The sequence below is a fragment of the Cydia amplana genome, chromosome Z (genome assembly GCF_948474715.1).
Source record: "Cydia amplana chromosome Z, ilCydAmpl1.1, whole genome shotgun sequence".
Classification (NCBI taxonomy): domain Eukaryota; kingdom Metazoa; phylum Arthropoda; class Insecta; order Lepidoptera; family Tortricidae; genus Cydia; species Cydia amplana.
The window spans coordinates 5,875,976-5,882,104 of NC_086096.1; positions in this window are offsets into that span (position 1 = coordinate 5,875,976).

A 6,129-nucleotide genomic window follows, 5' to 3' on the forward strand; every position below is an offset into this window, starting at 1 on the left:
CAGACTTCATTGCGTCTTAGAAATCTATTAAATGAAAATTTGTTTATTCGTGTTACTATCAAGATTTCAGCTTTCGTTTCGATAGTTTTAACTACATAAAGTACCTAAATGAAACTTGAAGTCGTTTAGACACAATTAAGCAAATGCGGAATTTGTGGATAGACTAAGATTTAGTAAGAATACGGAAATTGATCAATAAAGTCCAAGTTAGAGAGGTCATAGATTGACGTTATCTCAGATACAGAGGTCAATTCCTATTAAATTCTATAAAAACAATTAGGAAAATGTGATCTTATAAATATAGTCTCAGTAAAAGAGGTAAAATACACTCTCTGTCTCAATTATAGAGGTAAATGTGACTTTAAAATCACAACTAATCCCAGTTATAGAGGTTCGTTTTTTCTCACTAACAGAGGTAATTCAGTGCTAAAGTGTCGGGACCGCACCATGAGTCCCAGCTATAGAGGTTTCTCACTTATCCAGGTCCCACTTAACCAGGTTTCACTGTATTTTGTTATATCCGTATTATGGCCAGTTTAAACTCTCGCGCGAGCCACGAGACGAGCCGCGCCACGAGACGCGAGTGTAAGCGGTGGGCTCGCGGCTCGTCTCGTGGCTCTCAAGCTCGTCGAACTAATATAATTTAAACACTAACGGCACGGCATAAGGTTTATAACCGAATGACAAGCCGAACGCGAGTGTAAGCGGTGGACTCGCGTCTCGTGGCGCGGCTCGCGGCTCGTCTCGTGGCTCGCGCGAGAGTCTAAATTGGCTATTATTGGTCTATATAGGGCATATTATAAGAATACAAAAAAACCGGCCAAGTGCGAGTCGAACTCGCGCACGGAGGGTTCCGCACCATTAACAAAACATAGAGCAAACCAAGCAAAAAAAACGGTCACCCATCCAAGTACTGACCCCGCCCGACGTTGCTTAACTTCGGTCAAAAATCACGTTTGTTGTATGGGAGCCCCACTTAAATCTTAATTTTATTCTGTTTTTAGTATTTGTTGTTATAGCGGCAACAGAAATACATCATCTGTGAAAATTTCAACTGTCTAGCTATCACGGTTCGTGAGATACAGCCTGGTGACAGACGGACGGACGGACGGACGGACGGACGGACAGCGGAGTCTTAGTAATAGGGTCCCGTTTTTACCCTTTGGGTACGGAACCCTAAAAAGTGATTTCAGCGTTTTTAAAAATTTATCCCTTAAAAGGGTTAAATAGGGGTTAAAAGTTTGTATGGAGATCAAACATTTTTTTGTGTGCGGGACTTGAAACTTTGTATAAAGGCACATTATTAGAATACAAGAAAAGTAATTTCGGCATTTTTGAAAATTCATCCCTCAAGCTGGTAAAAGTGGGGTTGAAAATGTGTATGGAGGTCAAACATTTAATTGAGTGCGGCACGATTCAAATCGTTGTATAAAGGCATATTATTAGAATACATGAAAAGTAATTTCAGCTTTTTTAAAAATTCATTCCCTAAAAGGTTTAAGAAGGGGTTGAAAGTTGGTAGAGATCAAATTTTATTTAAAGCTAGGAACTTCAAACTTCGTAAATAGGTAGTTAGGTAGTAGGTTTTACTAAATAGTGGACTTGAAAATATGCTGGAGGTTGAGAGGGATTCGGAGGGATTATATCGAGAACAATTTTATTCAGTTAGGGGCTCGAAACTTCGTAGCCAGGTTGTGTATAATAATTAACAAATGATTAACAGTCCCTACTGCTATCTTTTGCTGCATAATGTTCTAAGATAATGTAGAATATGTAACCACCAATATATACAAATCCACGCGTACGAATTCGCGGGCAACAGCTAGTCGTACATAAAAACAAAGTGGCAAGGCAACAGTGACAGCTCGCTTAGGGTCCATCTTTACAAATATTATATCTATGGTTGGTCCAGTGCACATAAAAATTATAAATAAAAAAAAAATTAACTAAAAAAAATGCCAATCTTTCAACTAATAAAAAATACCTAAACTAGAAAAAAGCCTTATGGTAGCTGTTGTGACCTCTTCACGCTTAAACCGCTGAACCGATTTAGTTGAAATTTGGTATGGAGATAGTTTGAGTCCCGGGAAAGGACACAGGGTAGGTAGTTTTTATCACAAAAAAAGTTTACCCTACCCAAATTATAGTAACTCCACGCAGACGAAGTCGCGGGCAAAAGCTAGTTAAAAATAAGTATTGAGTCGTTAATACAATTATCGAGAAACATCTTTATCCTAATAATTAATTCGAGACTTAACAAACAACATGAAAATCAAGATCCTGTGCACTTTTTCTGCACATAAATGAATGCTAATGCGCTATTTTTAGCTCCGGTCAGGGCTACTGTACGTAAATGTGGTACCTACCAACACCAACGGATATTGCAATGTGAAACTGTTACTTAATTTCAATATCGTTTGTAGGGGGAATGAGGGTACATTTTTATACACGAGGCACATAGATACCTACTTCACACATTAAAACTATACTAATGAGAGTTCACTGTTCATTCACTGGCAAAAAGAAGCCGCCAACGGTACTAACTAGCTGCCGGAGACTCCACAAACTCAACAACACTCAGTCGATGGGATGACAATCACCTTAATGAGAGTAGCGACAAAAAAATCGACAATCTTGTGGAATGAAAATTTTGGTAAAGATAGATCATGCTAAGGCAGCGAATCAGACATGTATTCGACCTGTTAAAACAGTTTTAGTTATAGTTACTCTATACCAGTCTGTTTGTAGAGGCAAAACGAAAAAACCGTATCAAGGTGCCCCACTTTCCCCTATCGATTATATGTGCACTCACATGCACTGGGCCAAATAAACGAAGTAAAATATTCAATGATTATGCCAAGCGCTGGGTACAATGCTGGATGGCTATTGGCTATTAACTGCGTAGGTGAGCTATAAGGTAGATTAGCTTGATTGTATTTGCTGATGAGTTTATGAATATGTCTAAGTAGTGTACTCAACGAAAACATACATAATGCTTTTCTAGTCCATCAATCATACAATACAAATATATTCATTTTTAAATGCCGTCCACTACCAATCACTTTATCGGAACCTTCTTTCTGCGTAAGTGGATTACCTTTGAAAGTACAGTCAGCAGCAGAAGTCAGATCACAGGATCTACTGCGGAAACAGAAATGTCATTATCTGCCTCTTTATCGCTCGAATATGCAAGAGAGATAGAGACTAGTCAGATTTTCGCCATTTTAGAAATAGGAAATAGGTATATGTGTGTTCTAGTACTATGTAGGACTGTAGGTACAGTCAGCGTCATATAGTAGGTAGCATCCAAAGTATTTAAATAGTTCGGTAGGTGTATCATATAATTTGTATGGCGTACCGAACTATGAATACTTTGTATGCTACCTACTACGACGCTGACTGTACATAAATAAAATAAAAATTCTAAATCAGTGTTCGACGTATATGCATATATTTAAGTTGATTACATAACAAAACATGGCCAACTACTTCAATCCAATCCAATTTCCATGAATCAGTACAATACAATTTCAAAGAATAATCTTATAACGTAAAGTATAATTTATTAGCCTATCCGCTCGTAAACTGAGTAGGTACATGGCCATTAAAAATGCACAAGTACCCAGAATGTCTTTTCAAGCTATTTCATTGCCCGTTTTAACAGTTCTAAAGTTTGCTTCGTGTTTTTTAAGCAGCTGCAGTTCTTAATTACTGCTGAGTGTACTAAGTAAAGTACATAATAATAGATATTACCTACTTTAGACCGAATGGAAAACCTTTTTTATAATCATTGAAGAAATATTTAAAGTTGTTCGTTATTAAAATGATGGTATGAGATATCATGCCGAATGTACTTAGTGAAGTACATTCGGCAGTTATTAATATATATTAGAACTAGTAGTAGAATTAGTACCGTTAAAACTGGCAACTTTGGCCTTTCATCATTTTATAGTCCACCGCATCACATATCAGAATATTAATGGCTAAAAATTAATTAATTGTATACAAACGATACAAAATAACCAGGCCAGCCAGTCAGGACGTATACTGTATATACCACCAACTAATGTCGATGATCAGAATGAAGAAATGTCTTAATTTTGAAGTTTGTGTTTTAGTTCAAGTAAGCCAGTGGTTCCTAACCTGGGAGTAATTACCCCCGTGGGGGTAAAACTGGTATTTTACGGGGGTAATAAGCTAACCTAATTTAACAATACAACAAACGTACACGTTTTTATTTTTTATTACCATTGGGAGGAGGGGTAAAATCAGGTTCCATAGTTAGTCATAGGGGTGACCGGACTGAAAAGGTTAGGAACCACTGAAGTAAACGTTGTGGTACTAAACTTACTATTATAAGCACGAATATGCGAATCCACCAGAGTAAAGTAAGAACGCTAAGTATGGAGAATGTCGTACATTGACACGCTATTTCCTATATCTATCACACGCGTATAATTATATTGCTTTCCCTCTTGCAAAATTCTTCGTGTTTATCGCCCTTACTTTAGAGCAGCGGTCGGCAACCTTTTAGCAGCCAAGGGCCATATAGTAGTTAACGAAGATGACGCGGGCCGCACTTTGTTAATATTTATGACTTTATCAGACATTGTCGTTTGTCAATATTACATACAAAATAGCCAGGGAAGCTCGCGGGCCGCAAGTGACAGGTTCACGGGCCGCATGCGGCCCGCGGGCCGCAGGGTGCCGACCGCTGCTTTAGAGCATATTAAGTTTTAGCTGCATTAGAGGTTTTAAAGGTCGTCCCTGTTTGTCGCACACTGCGCGAACCTGGTCTGGTACTATCGTGCAAATCTTCAAATCCATGCAAAGATAGTCACACTATTGGTACAAATATTTATCTCGCGTGGGAATGGACGTGACAAGTATTACTTAAGAGCCCATCAACGTGCACACTAGCGCCACTGCTAAATAATCGTGATTATTTAATTTAACGAAATATATTTAAAAATGGGGGCCGCTACGTACCGTGTCTTGTATTAAAGTACCCTTTGAATACATCAAACTAGTTTATATGTTGCTGGATTCGTCAATCTATAAACTCAAAACAAAAACGGCAGTTTTAACTTTGGACGCATAGATTGACGAATCCAGCAACAGAAACTAGTTCGATGTAGGTATTCAAAAGGTACTTTAATACAAGATACAGTACGTAGCGGCCCCATTTTTTTAAAATATATTTCGTTAAATTTAAATAAGCAGTTAAATTTTAGCAGTGGCGCTAGTGTGCACGTTGATGGGCTCTTAATGTAGTTTAAATGATAAATCGTCTTGCGGATACCGTGGGTCGACACTACATTCAACAGGGGCCTATTTCTCGAACGATATTAGTCTAATATTATTAGTCCACGAACTGTCAAATCGTATGGGTTGCCATGACAACACACTAATAATATTAGACTAATATCGTTCGAGAAATGGGCCCCAGATCACTTAACAAGTCTACCGAAGCGATAATTAGAATGGGCCGTTTCATAGCTTTCAATTTTGTCATTGTCCCATCTGTAGTACACACCTTACAATTAATATGTGATTAACATACATAGGTATATTAAACTAAATAATGAATACAGACACCTTAGTAGTCCATAAATGTAATTTAGGACCAAAATAAAATAAAATATCAACGCAAACTATAATACAATGACGCTTATACAAACTAAGTTATTTTTACATCATTTTATAACATATCCAAGCTTAATTTAAACAGAGCTATGCTTGCTTTTCATTATTTAATACAGTCTCAATACATTACTATATTAAAATATCTAAAAACGGGTCACTCAGCGTAATAAAGAGCCAGCAGAGTTCGCGTGACGATTGGCCAATTCTATAACTGTCCAGTTTTTAATGTTTTAATGTTATTGAATCTCGCGGGAATTTTCCAGTTTCAATATATATTTGTCAAAAATATTAAGGGCCACTTGCACCGTTCACTAACACGGGGTTAACCGGTTAAACCTGGAGTTCCCATGACTACCAGTACAATTTGACACTGGGTTAACGGTTTAACCGGTTAACCCCGGGTTAGTGGGTTGGTGCAAGTAGCGCTAATGCAGGTAGCAACTTATTATGTAGGTATTACGAATTCTTCCAGCAGAAGGGTGT